At 34.5% G+C, this 14,922-nt stretch overlaps 1 protein-coding gene across 2 annotated transcripts in view; it reads right to left on the bottom strand.

The window, feature by feature from the left end:
• Positions 1-14,922, bottom strand: part of IL1RAPL1 (interleukin 1 receptor accessory protein like 1) — a 682,566-nt gene that overhangs the window by 412,931 nt on the left and 254,713 nt on the right. Inside the window, exon 2 of one of the 2 annotated variants that reach the window (XM_088160341.1) lies at positions 545-586. The exons of the other annotated variant lie outside the window; for it this stretch is intronic. The gene's annotated coding sequence lies outside the window, so the exon portion shown is untranslated. The remainder of the gene's footprint in view (positions 1-544; positions 587-14,922) is intronic. 2 annotated transcript variants of the gene reach the window in all.

Here is a 14,922-nt window from a genome sequence, read left to right as displayed (position 1 = left end):
GGTTATATATGTATATGTGTGTGTGTGTGCGTGTGTGTAAAATATATCAAAGTTATGGAAAAATCCTGGACGTGGAATTGAGAATTTGAGTTCTGCAGCATGTTGAAGACTTGGGAGAGATTTTTAGACTCAGGACTAGGTTGTTTTGTGTCCATGTGACTGATACTGGCACATAATCTTGAGAGAAGGGCTGTTATTTCCACAGGAACAGAATTCAGCTTGATCTATCTAGAGACTTTGGGCTGGCTTGGACGAGGGCAAGGTAAGTTTCTCTCATGGACATAATCCAAGTCTCAGATCAATGTAAATTATCCTGTGCATGCACTTGTTAAAATAAAATCACCTTGTCCAACATTTGGAAACAGCTGTTGCAAGGGAGTAAGTGAGGTTTGGATGCCTGTCTTCTGCAACAAGCTCTAAAAATAGAGAAAGGAAAAGGACAACCTCAACTGTATATGAGGCAAACATAGAGACAAGTTGTGAGAAATCCAGGTTAGTCGGGACAAGATGATTCCAACTAGTAGGAAGCTGTTCATAAGTTTACCTGATTGAAGAACTGCTCACAGCTTGTCAGAACTTCAGAGCTCTGTAACAGAATTGAAATGAATATGTAGCAGCTTTCATTACACAGAAGCAAAAAATAATTGACATCGACCACCTGCTGAGAGAACATCAGCACTAATGTAATGAACTGGAATTTGCAGAAGACAAAAAGTGCTTTGTCACAGTGATGCACAGATACTACTGTACACTCAACTTCTAAAAGTGTCATGAACAGCTGGAGTCCTTAGAAAGAGCACCAAAGGAAAATCATGTTTTGTGATAGTTTTATAGAGCTAGTCACTCTGCCACCTAGGGCCTGGGTGCCTCCTCATATGCCTAAATATATGGCATTATGAATATCCATATATGCACATTCTTTATCTGTTATACATACACATATGAATGTATAGACATATTTGTTCATATGCATATGCCTATATACTTGTGCATATACATGCCCATATTTGTATATCCACACACAAACTTATGTAATTGCAGTATCTATTCATCCAAGATGGCAAACTGGAAAGCACAAAGGTTGATCATGAAGGATCATAAGAGAAGAGCTCTTAGTTAACAGAAAATCTTTGAAAAAGAACTAAAATATGTACAAAAAATATAAGAAGCCTCAAAACAGATGAAGCTTAGTGAAGCTTTTCAAAGTCTCCAAGCACATTAAGAGTTCCAGCAACAAATATAAAAGGAGTAAAATAACATTAATGTTTAAAAATTTGGTATGATCTGAAAAAAGAAGGAAGAATCAGGAGGAGGAGTGCACTCTGCATAGCTTCCCAGAACTATAATGTAAATGTAAAACTAACAAATCTACAAATTGGTCTGTGGAAGATATTGAGAGAAATGAATTCAGGGCATAAAAGGTCAATAAAGCTGTTTAAAAGTCAGTAATTTCTTACACTAATGGCAATCAGAGAGAGAAAGTATTTCAGTATTTATCTACACAGGCCTATGAGCTGAATTTTTAGAAATTTAGATGATGCTGAGAAATAAATATATGTCACAGGATCACTGACTTCAAAACAAACAAGGATTTGACCTGCTAATGCCGAAAATGTCTCATTGGGGATGAAACTGGGGAGTTATATTTGCTAGAAAGTCAGAAATTCTAGAAAATAATGAATTACAGTTCGTGTCTTTAACAGCATGTTCTCATGAAAAAACATTCCTGCACTTCTGACTGTGGACTTTGATGCAATAGTTGCTAAGAGCCACCACCATTCTGGTGAGCACTTCTGAAAAAGATTAGGATTGAAGAAGTTAACAAAAGTTAATTTTCATTTCCTTACCCACCAGTGCTTTTGTTCTTTATGTGACGTGTGTTTCTTACTCAAGCTGTGCTGCTTACTCTGCTTTATGCAGTGAAAAACATCACATCACCCCTTTTTTATAGAAATATCATATACACACTCATGTTCTGTCCTTAAACACATGCAGGTGAAAGCAAAATTTGTTTGTATGTCTTCACCTGAAAAGGGGTTTATATACTATTTTATATTCTGTGCATACTGCTGGTTAAAAAGACTTGAGTAAGTCTGATAATTAGGATGCCTTTTGGTGCAAGACAGTGAGCATTTATTCAAGGTGAATATGCTTTTTTCTGTGCACTCAGTATAAGAAAACAAAGCCCTGTGATTTACATCTTCAGGGGAACCACAGAAAACTCTGAAAAGTAGCAAACAGAAATAAAGTTAGGATGTTATGTAAGAGTGTACAATTACGATAATAATTAACATAGTGAGTATATTGGGTTTTATAACAGAAAAAACCCCACAGAATTATATGAGCACTGATGTGTTAAATGATAGCATGGTCCAAAAAGACAGACCTTATCTACTGGAGACTAGTACTACTCTTCACAAGGATACCTAAGTCTATATGGCAATATCTGGAAATGGCATTGATTCAAATTACCCTATTATCTAATATTTAGGATAATTTTCAAAATTTTAAATCGATCATGTGGCAATTAGAGGAAAATCTATGTAAAAATAAGTTGATAATTTCTGTGAATCCGCACTGCATTAAGAAAGGTGTCAGTAGTCTCAGAACTTCAGTGCAGAATTGGAGGGTCCATCCTTCCTTAAATGTCTTCTAAATTATTTTCAACTTTCATGATGATAAAAACTACAAATTTAATCGACAAGTGGCATGAAGATATTTTTTGGAGTTAAGGAACAGTACATTTTGAAATATATATATGGAACAACAATCTGAATAGTTGAATGTAATAGGAACAAAATAACTTCTTCAGGTACATGTTATATGATTTTTTTCAATTCAAATGGAACGTATTCAGATTTGGAAATTATGAGTTATATTTATTTCTAGACTAAGAGAAACTGAACTGAAAGACTGAATCAATTAAAAAAAAAGAAAAAGAAGATATAAAGAACCCTTAAAAATATAACCCTAAGTTTCTCATGCTGTTTTGAATATCGATATTTTGCCATTTAAGGCTAAGACTGTATTCTGAATGCCATTCCCTCTTATTCATGGGTGATGCTGGAAATTTTATGAAATTCTATAGTATCCATGTGAGGCACCTTTTCCTCCTGCCAAATTTTCAGTTTGTCTGTTTGAAGTGTTGTTCTACATTGTGTAAGGAAAAAAAAAATTAAAAAATCTTCTCTCAAATCCTGTAATTGACACACAATCCATCGAAAATAGCATATTCTCTTCATATGGCCTAAATTCCAAACTAGAGTCTTTTTGAAAGTGAGTGCTAGCCAATCCACAAGTCATCCTCTAGTCAGACAAAATTTAAAGTATTTCCTGAAGGAGTATCTTGATATATGGCTTCTAGACAGTTACATGAAATGACCTAATGGTTTTAACTCTGTAAGAGAATTAAAACTATAAAACAGTTTTAAAAGTCAACAGATGACTCAAGAACACTTCAAACAACTCTGCATCTTATTCAAAATACAACCCCTAAAACATGCAAGCTATCAATACATATTTGATTTTCTGGTGAATCAATGTCTCTTCTTGTGAAGCACCTTAACTAAGTAACAGTTGAGGATTTCAACTGAAAACTGGTGGATTAGGATGATCACTGGTCTCAGATCTTTAATCAGACAATCACTTAGTGTAATTAGTGGTTTTTGTCTATCACACCACCTCTGAGAGTTAGAAAGATATCATCACTCCCATTTTCAGTTGTCAAGAAGGTGCCAAATGATTTACTGAACACAGAACACAAATTTGCACACAATGGAACAAGGAATAAAAATGTCCCAATTTTGATTTGGTTGTTGAAAGTATTTTGTAGACAGAGAACAGTTACTATTTTCACTTATCAGGCTAGCACTTTAAAATTAAAGAAATGGTAGCAACAATCCGCAATTCCAGTCTGCCAGAGTTGTCTTCTCCATTCCACAGAGACAAGAAAAATATTTATAAAAAGAAATATAAATTGCTTATCTCATTTTTTAAAAATCATGAATACTTGCCCAATTTGAATCAAGGTTATGAAATCCAATATTATATATACTGAATTTCATACCAGCACATATATTTACAAAGGGATAAAAAAAAATGATCCACAAGTGCAGTCAATTGGCTTTTTTGACATGCATTACTATGTGTTTTCAGATGGAATTATGTACTATTGACAGGAAATTCTGTACTTGTTGTGAATCATCTGCTATCTTATAGGATCTGCTATGCAGGAGCAGAGCTGTGATTAGCTCAGCACTCTGTCTCTAACATGGGCCAGGGACACATAGATCAGAGAGAAATGCAATGTACTCGTGTGGAAAATGATGGAGGAACCTGCCTCCATAAAATGCAGCTTTGTGCCCTTGTTAGCTAAAGATTACCTTGTGCTCTGAAGAGTGATGGAAGTTACCTGAAGGATGAAGGATTGAAGCTTCTTGTTTCAAGCTGTAAAGTTTGATAAATACAAAAAGCCAAATGTGTTGTTGCAAATATGTCTGCTACAGCATTCTCCAAAACATACTATCTTCAACAGTACCAGAAAGAAAATGTTAGATTAGATGGACTGCCAGATTGGTCATATCTGCTTTCTATTTCCTTTACAATAAGGAGAATTTCTTATTATCCTTCAGATATTTTACTAACAGTTTAAACCTAAAAGGGTAGCCAATGGTGAGGATTAATACTTTGTTGACAACTGTTTTCTAGGAACAGGTATAAGATATGCCATGCTCTGTGGTAAAAATGTGTCAATGTCAGAGCTAAAATACTGAATATTTTTACATGTCTCAACCTCAAATGAAGATTTTTTTCTATTAAATGAGCAGAGTGTTGTGAAAAGTGTCAAAAGGTGAAGAACAACAACATGATAGTACTTGATAGTACAATGGATAAACCAATACTGAACACATTGAAATTGTGTACACTGAATAAAGAAATTCTGATTTTTTTTCCTGGAAACAGTGAAAAGAAGTTACCACTAGTAGTAAGCAGATACCAGTTGTTGATCTTATTACTTAGCCAAAGATTTGCAATTACAATGAAGAGTTCTGTGAAAGTATTATCTAAAGGGGAAAGAGTAAAAAGGATGAAGAGGGAAAAATAAAACCAAAACATATAAAAATGATAAGGAAAGGAATAGTATATAAAATACTTATGGTCCAAGGATAATAAGATTTCAAAAGAAGTGAAGAAGGGCAGAAAGAAATCTCAAAGATATGTACACACTTCTGAAGGAGATCTGACCTTTAAACCTCAGGCATGCAACAGAAGTCTGTGAAATCATGGATGCCAGGAAGAAGGTGAATAAGAAATGAGTGTTTAGTTCTTGTCATAAAACAAAAATGGAATCAAAAGACTGAAATCATCACACTAGAATTTCAAAAGAGGAAATATGCTATCACTTTGCTCATAGCTGAACTCTGAACATGCAGGTAAATGATTGCCTCAGCTTGCATAGGCTCAAAACATTTCTCCTAATTCATGGGAGAAAAAAACTTTAAGGAATGATTCAAGATGGTAATAGCTGACTAATGGAGCATTTGAGTACAGCTAAAAAATATAATAATATGATTGCCCCTAGCTTCTTCTGTGTTTGCCACAAACTGGGATCAAAACTGAGGTACTGAAATAGATGTGCTTTCTGACTTGCTATGGCCAATTTCATACTACCCAGTAGTAAATTCAAACTATTACAATGTCTTCCCAATCTCTCCACAGTTGCTTCCTGTATCTTGCTGTCTACTATTGTACCATCATCTTTGCTTTACTGGCTTCTTATTAAGGGACTGTATTTAATTCCATCTTTAGGCATGTCTCATTTTCAAATGTTCCTGTAAATTTAATACATATGTTGTGTTTATATATATGTGTGTGTGTGTGTGTGTGTGTGTGTGTGTGTGTGTATATCTATATAATATTTTTATATATATGATATATACACATACAACTTTATATACAATTTTAATATAGTTATTCTTAGTACTTTTCTGCTTGGCTCATGGGACATTGGGAACTATTAGGTAATTTCATGATAGTGGGTGTTGTGTTTCTAGAATTAATTTCTGCACTTTAATGAGGAATTTGTATCCTGATTATATTTTCTACTGAATTCCAAGTTCAGGAAACAAACTGAGAAAAACAAAATCTTTAGTCATAAGAAAGTTTTGGATTCAGCTGCAAAATTTGACACTGACTTGAGGCAAAGCATTTTCCCTTCTGGCAAAATATTACTGCTCCAAAATAACAACTATGAATGTCTTCCAGCTTCTGCAACAGATTTTGTCCTAAATTCTGACAAGACATGCGACAGAGCTGATTTTTGAGTTTCCTTTTTTATTATATAGTCATGTCTGTGACTGATATTCTAGGCCAATATTTAAAAATATGCACACTTATTTTTATGTCTCTAAGTGTTTTAATCTAATCAGTAAGTAGAATGAAAGGTAATATACTTATTCTGATAACCGGACTTCAAGACAACCAAAAAATTTATTGCGAACTTTCCTGTTTTGGGTAGGAGGCCTCAGCTTTTTCCATTGTTCTCTTCGAATAAGAGCTCATTTTTTAAATAGAAAAAACACATAGCTTTAATCAGATTATACAAATGTCTCATTTTCATTGCTGTTCCTCTGGTTTATGTTTTTAAATGACTGTGGAACTTATAAAAGTTGCCAGACGCATTTCTCAGGAGGTAGTGTTTGAAGGTACAACTTCAATGTGCTCTTATCCTATTTATGGTAATCCAAGACATACTGTTCCTCACTGTCTTAACACTTTGAAGAAGCAGCAATACCTATTTAAAAAGCCATCAATGCAAACTTTTCATTATAGGCAGTGAAATTATGGTCTTTCGAGAACCTCCAGAGAACCCCACATATGCAGGGTAATGCTGCTTTTTCATTTACATAAAAATAGAAATATATGTATCTTAGTCACTGTTAAAGGATAATGATGCCTGGCAATCTGAATTCACTTAAATTTTTATGGAAACAAACCACTTGGCATTCTCAAGACACCATCCTCAAACATACTGAAGCACAACTTCGATTATGTGAGCAAAACACACACTTATCCATAAGTGGCAAATTATACATAAAAAGACGTTTTCAAGTAAGACTTTAATTTTGATCCAAGCACAAATGTGGGAAATTATGATAAACAAAATGAATAAAAGGTAAGATCAATACTTGAATTCAATTTTGTTCATACTGGAATGTAACAAGACATAAGTAACATAACCATGTTTTTCAAAATTTGTAGTTTAAACTTAATTGTAGAATTTCTACATTAAACAAAACAACATTCCATTAATTCAATTATGTAATATGTTTATTATGTGCATAGGCAACTAGTCTGAGTTCATCTCTACCCCACCACCCTTATCAGGAATACTCAACTCTAGGAACAAGCCCAGGTGGATCCTAGAAAACCTTGCCAAGCAGGTTCTACCCTTCAGTGTAAGAATTCCTCCCTTATTCTCCTCTCTCCATCGCTCCCACTTACATCCTCAGAGTATGCCAATTAATTCCAATCAAAATTAAATTCTGTTAAATTCTTATCCTTAATTCAGCAGCAGAGCAGGACTGGACCAGTAGTGGTCACATCCCTCCAAATGTCCCTCCAGCCCCAGCCCAGCCCCAGACTGACACTGCATCCCCAGGCCTCTGTCACCTGTGTGTGGGTGAGCACACCCAGGAGAAAGATTTGTGTGACACTTCTCACACCTTCTGTCCTCCACTCCTTGCTTTGATTTTGCCCTCGAATGTACTGCTTCCTTGCATCCATTTTCTGTGGCACAGCAGAAATGTTTTGGTTTGTTTGGGGATTTTTTTCAAATCTTAATGAAACTGGAAGCATAACACGGGGTAAACTTATAGAAAGTTACTTCCCCTGTTCTCACTGAGAATATGAAAGAACATATGAAGAGTCCACAGCAGGAGTATTTTTCCTTGTAGATATACACATGAAGCACTGCCAAAAGTAAACAACAGACAAAAGTACAAAATAAATAGCAAGGAAAGAAGACATCCAGAACCTAAAGAAGTTTGTTTTTTCAACATGCTTATATTTATAGAATGGCTCCTTTATTGTTGTTTTGTTTTGACTACTTTCAAAATGAAACTGAGAAGTCCATCTGCTTAGTTACCTGGATTGTCTCTTCCTGGTTTTGATTCAGCTAAGGATCATTTTCCAAGGAAATTCGTATTACATTTTATCCTCAGTAAAGACTGAATGATGTTTTTTCCTCAGCCCTGACAACCCAACATGACATCAAAGTGCCTGCTGCAGCAAAAGAAATGACCATTGTTTCTTTGCCAGGTGTCCTGTAGCTTCCCAGTTCTATTTACCAGTTCCAGCGTAGCACTGAGGCTGCTCAAGCTGCACATCATAAATGGGTCTGTAGAAACTTCTTCCAAATCAATTGAGCTGTTTTTCTTTAAGAAATATCAGTCACAGACTGGTGGACCTGATCTCACAAAAGACATCCTAGACTAGATGTTATGGTAAGTCACCATGGGTTTTGAGTCGGTTTATGCTGGATAGGTGAAATTGCTTAAAGCAGTGCAGTAGAGACAAAAAAACCCCAATGCTTATTTTCTAGCTCTAAAGATTTCTTTTTAAACAGTTGTTTGTTGTTTTGCCAATTCAGAGGCTTTGCATTTCAATGGAATACAGAAGAAAAGGTAAGCATTTCAGCAGTGTTAGGTTTGATAATACCAGAACTCAGCTTCCCTAACATTGTTTTGCAAGTTTTTTCTCCACTTGAAAACCAGAATTATCCCTCAGAAGTAAATAGCTTATATTTGAAGCTGTTAATAAAGCAGCTATTCTATTCTGCAGTAACTTACACCAGCAGCATTTCCAATACTGTAGCATTGTTGTCTCACAAGGTAACTCCCAGAAATCAACTGAAAATACCCTAACACAGTGAATGATTAAGTTAAAAAAATCATGTCTAGAAATCCAATGTAAGGGATTTAATGATAGTAAAGTGAGAAGGTAAAGTGTTAAGAAAATGTAATCTCTTCATCTTCTATTATCCTTTCAGAATGTAGCATATATACCTTAATATTAACTGTTATATTCTACATCCCTCATGTTTTACATAAATAAATATGTAAAGTTACATAAGTAATGCCATCATATAACATTATAAACATCATTGTATAAAAAATTTTACCTCGCATTTAACTCTACTCGTCTTTAACTTTGCTGGGCAGTTGAGGACATCAGCATTCCCAGGACAATACAAGCTTTCACTCCAGAAGCCTTGATCAGCACAAAATCAGCTGCCACAATGGCTATTGACTGTTGCTTGACAGACTGAATTTTTTGTTCAATCACTTGTACAGCACAGCGTGGCAAAAGATTTTATGATTGCAAGTCCTATTTCCAGTACTGACACAAAACCAAAATGTGTTTTTCATCATCACAAAGCTAACAGTAGGAGAAAAAGCACTATTAAGCAGAGAAATGTACTGATTAAATGTGAAGGTTAGGTTAGAGCCATCTCAGTTCTGCCAGTGCAGCAGTTTCCAGCAAAAGAATTTCTGATATTTAATACTTGTAAGTATTTCCTGTTAAGTGTCTAATAAAAAGTCACTGATTAGCGTGTCATGAAGGAAAAGATTAGACACCATTTCTTTGATTTCTCACTTCGAACATAATTTCAGCATTTAGATTACAATGTTCCTTTCTAAAATGTAACTTATGGTTCAGAATTAAAAGTCCTGGTGAATGCATTTGTATCTACTGTCTGTATGGAAGTAATTGGCAGCCTGCCATGCTGTAATTCATCCCTTTAAACTTCAATAGTCACTAAACTACTATTTTGTTATTATTATTATTATAATTATTGTTGGAAGGTGAAAGAATATGTGCACAGATGTTGATACCTTAGCACGAACCAAGGAGAAGCTGTAGGTGATGCTGTATTTTAGTAAAATCTGGGAAGATTATTCAAAAACTCTTAAAAATGTAACGAAGAAGAGACAATCACTTAAGTATGCACTTATGGTAAATGACTTCTGGGAAATGAGTATGTCAAAGATTTATAATCCTTTTTTTCATAATTCAATCTGCAAGTTTTTCCATTTGAAACAGACACTCAAAGAGCAGGATAGGATTTTCATGTTGGAAAGTGGTCGCTACTTTCTGCGCTCCGGTCTATGTGGTTTTGCTTAATTTAAAACCCACTTTCAACAAACAGAAAGCTGCAAATAAAAAAACATGAACTTCTATTTCCTCACCACACTCAAAAAGCCCCCAACAAACAATCTATGGTTTGTCCTTCAGATGCTGCACCCTCATCTCTGTCAGCCTGCTGGGGACAGGACACAAAGGGAGCTCCACTCTCCAGCCACAGCACAGATCGTGCACAGGATAGTGACACTTAATTACAAGCTAATGATAATAAGATGATAACTAATTAGAAAAGTGGATTAATTGACCTTCTGAAAGACCCTTCAGGATCATGAATAGTGTTAAAAAGATCCTGTGAAAGCAGATGTAGGTTCTAGTATGCTAATAAGAAATGCTATAAGAAATGTTGCATTTATTTGGATATATTAATAAATCATTAGAATTCTATGAAATATCTTAAGAGAAAGATAAACAACTTTTTTTACAAATATTCAAAGAATTAGTTAAAATATCCCCAAAATAACAGTCATATCTGGAAATACCTTTTTCCCAATACTGATGTTTTCATGTTAACTGAGCTAAGCATTGCCATATCAATTTATGTTGATTAACTATATTAAAGCAGACACAAATAATTCAACTTTTGAAGTTGAATTTTGAAAATATATTAATATTATATACTTCTTTCTTTAATACAGAAAATTTCCCTAGAAATTTAGAAATAGTGGAGCATGGCAAACTATCATTCCTGCAGATTAGTTTTTCAGCATCTTATATTTTAAAGGACATATTAATAAACAACATTATATTTCAGAGCTATTTATTAAAAATACTTTAATTTATTCTTGGGTTTAAAAACTTTGTTTTGGGAAATGTTATTCCTTTTTATGAACAAGTGCTTCATTCTGCTTTAGTGACTTGTGATAATAAAGCAGTTATAGAAAATCTGATAGAATTAACATCACAATATTTTGATGCAAAATAGCCAGGCATTTATTTTCCACAAATTTACTACTGTAAAAGGAAGTCGTAACTTTTTTTCTGTTAAGTTTTCCTTTCTGGCTTTTTGCAAGAAAGTCCCTGTATGTTCTGAAAGTTGAAAACTACTTTTTTACTTCATTAGCTCTTCATTGTTTTATCACTTTAGTGGAGGCAGGAAATGAATTGACCTCAGACAATCGTAAATCTTCTTTCTAGAACTTTTGAGATACATGCTGCTGTTACAATTAGTATATGGTTCAGGTATGTTCAGGATTCTATTCAGTGAGCCAAACCCCCTCCCAGACAAACAGAGGATATGTTTAGAAGAAAATATTTCATTTCCTAACATTGATTGTGAGGATCTTTAAGCCCATAGCATAATAGAGCATATGTGGAGCACAATAGATATTCTTCCTACTGTCAAAATATATAATTTGTAGAAAAGAGGCATAAAAACTAGGAATACAGCAAAAATTCCATACAATACATAAGGCTGCCATGATGCTGGAGATACCAGCTAAGCTCTGCATGGAACACATACCAAAGAAAATATCCATGGCAAGCACCCATTAATGCATTACCCATTTTGCACAAGAGCTTTTGGGGCTGAGGATAGTGCCACAAATTTCTTCCCACATCTTTACCACTTTATTGGTCATATATTCACCAATATGGTCAAATTGTAAAGGCAAAAGCGTCACAGTCCTGTGAAGCACTTCAACTTGCAGCTGGGGCAAGAAAGAAAGAGAGGATATAAGATTTTCTTTCTTCTGCCTTGATTTTCAGATTTTGGAATTATTACACATTAATGTTTTCTTTCTTGGTGCATGCTTTTCCTTAGGACCCAGTAGAGTCTAACTAGGTACTCCCAAGACTCAGCATTTCTGCCTGATGCAATCTGACAGGAGTCATAACATGGGTACAAATAGTCATATTTGTACTTAGGAGTTCTGGCATTGTTTAATATAATAATCACCTAAAAATATATTATATTTTATTTCAAGACCCCATCTTTACAATTTATACATCAATATCCCAGCAGAAATTCCTGTCTTTTAACAAACACACTATCAACTGTCCAATTTTTTGAAGGGTTACTGCTGTCACACTGTTATTCATGTGAGATATCAGCAGGTCCAGAAATGAAGCAAAAGAAGGAAAAAAGATTGACCAGAAAAATAAACAAAAAATAGATGCTTCTTTGATCCACCAAATTTTGTACCTTCCAACACTTATTTATGTATTCTTTCCCTCTTTCCTTGTATTCACTGTGCTGCTTGAATTGTGCACTTACTGACTTCTGTATTATTCCCTCACTTTCTGTAGTGAAATGTGTAATCATGCTCCAGGTTAACCATTTCCCTGCTGAATTCAGCACATAATAGCTCAAAGAGTGGAGAATCTGAGATAACGTGTCAAGACTAAATCAGGGATTATCTTGATGATGCTTCCATTTCTTTTAACAAAACTCTCTTGTTCTTGGCCAAGTAATTGTTTAGTAGTATATTTCCATGTCTGATGGTTTATTTTAGAACAGAATGCACTATAAAAATTTGTGGGATTTTGAGGATTGTAGTTATTGCATCTTTCTCTAGGTATTAGGGAAATCATAGTTATATCCTAACATGAAATATGCAGCCTGGACTGGTTTGTTTTTTTGTTGTTGTTGTTGGTTTTTGTTGGTTTGTTTTGTTTTTGTTTTTTGGTTTTTGTTTTGTTTTGTTTTGTTTTGGTTTGGTTTGGTTTTTGGTTTTGTTTTTGTTTTTTTTTGTTTGTTTGTTTGTTTGTTTTTTTTAATTTTATTATTCTAGTAGCTGTCAATAACACTGCAGAGTAAAATGTGAAATCATGATTCCATTCTACTTTACACACCAGGAATTGCAATGCTTAACAACTCTTCCACAGAATTTCACGTACACTGTATTTTACATCAATATATATCGTCAGGATCAAGTTTAATAATGTAGGAAATGTCTCCTCCTGAGCACAGGAAGGAGCAGACCTGCAAATTAGGCATTAATCTCGAGTCACTCTACACTCGGGAGAGTCTCCTAAACTTTAGTCTTGCCTTCATATGAGCCACACTTTCCTCTGATGTCACCCCCTGCTATATTAGGCATGGTTTCTAAAATAATGTCCTTCTGCAGAATAAAGCCGCTTCCTTAATAGAACTGCAATTTAACAACTTTCCTAATTGAGATAGGAACATTTTTTTCCTTATTTATGCACTATATATATTTTTCAAATACGTACACATTTAGATGACATTCCTCTATCAAAATTGTTATCATGTGGATTGCAGCACTTTTTTACTTAAATTATAATAACCTTGCAAGTGTACCCTGTGCTTTAGTAGACAAAATATCATCCACGTACTTTGGAGGATAAATCATGCCAGCCTACCCTTCTGACAAGTAAATAGAAAGTCAGTAGATTTTACAATACAGTGATTAAAGTGTCCTTCTGATGGAAAAGTTATATCACAAAAACACAACTTTTTTTTTACATACTCAGATATCTCAGAGAAAGCTCAGTTTCTACCACAGTTTTGCATTAGGTATTTTTTTTTGTAGGAAGCTGATGCTGAAAAAATCCAGTCAAGAAAATGATCAATAAATGACATCTATACCTCCTAAACCTCATTTGCCTGTCATTTAAAGAGGGGAGAACAGATGCATTTTACTTAAGAGATAATGAACAGACAAAAAACCCAAAAAACAAACAAACCCCAAAAAACCCCTATTTTTTTCAAATATTATTTGTATTCATCAAACCATCAAGGAAATGAAGTCTTATTATTTTACACCCCAGTTAAATGAGATAAACTGAAATAGGGGAAATTTCAGCCACATTTAAGTTTAAAAATTTCCCTCTGAAGATAATTAAGCAAAGGTTCAAGTCATCCAGAGGGGTTGTGGAATATTCATTCTTGGAGGTTTTCCAATACCTGACACAACAAAGTCCTAAGTGACTGACTTGAATTCAGTATTTTCTGGTGCTCCTGGCTGAGGAAAGGTCATGTTAGAAACTTCTGTGGTCTCTTCTCTCCTGAGTGATTCTAAGACTTGTCAGTGCAGCAAATTGTTCAGATCATTATTCATATCATTATTTGGAAATCAGTCCACAGTTCAGCATGGCATCAGGGGTGAGCTGCTGTGTTTAGATTGCATGAAAGAAAGCTTTCCTCCACCTGTAAAGTCAGTATGATTTTAAGGATGATTTTAAGGATGTGTACTCTCTGGACCAGACAATTATTTGCTCATGACTTTCTAACTCATAAGATTGATACTCATGTTTTTAAAGAATTAAAAGAAAGCACACTTCAAAATAAAAAGCAAATAGAAATGCATTAGGTACCCATTTAGTGTGCTGATCTTTGTAATAATATAAAATAAGTTGAAAGATACCTGAGATCTGAGGGTCATGTTTTTGCATAGACTTAGATGACTACAACATAGTTAGATACAGGGCTGCTTTCCAAAGTGCCCAGTTACTAAACTTTAATGAGAATTATGTGCTCACCCTATTTCACTTCATCTGAAAAATGCAGCTATCCACTTACCTTAATTTTAGTGAATGTATATGCATCTCAAATTAGCCTTAAATTGAACTAGTCTTTGAATTAAAGGCTTAATTTTCTTCATTACTCAGTCTAAAATCCTTTTCAGAATATCTGTACATTTACTCTCCTGTTGTAAAATGTAGCCTTTCTACTGTCTTGCATTCACTGTTCAATATGTGTGATCAAAATGGTCACTCGGTAGTAATGAGTACTGCTTACTATTGAAAGAAAATAGT

This window comes from Sturnus vulgaris, chromosome 2 (genome assembly GCF_052056855.1).
Source record: "Sturnus vulgaris isolate bStuVul1 chromosome 2, bStuVul1.hap1, whole genome shotgun sequence".
In the NCBI taxonomy this organism is placed as follows: Eukaryota; Metazoa; Chordata; class Aves; order Passeriformes; family Sturnidae; genus Sturnus; species Sturnus vulgaris.
The sequence above is the reverse complement of the archived record's forward strand: the minus strand, read 5'-3'. Positions and strand labels throughout refer to the sequence as shown.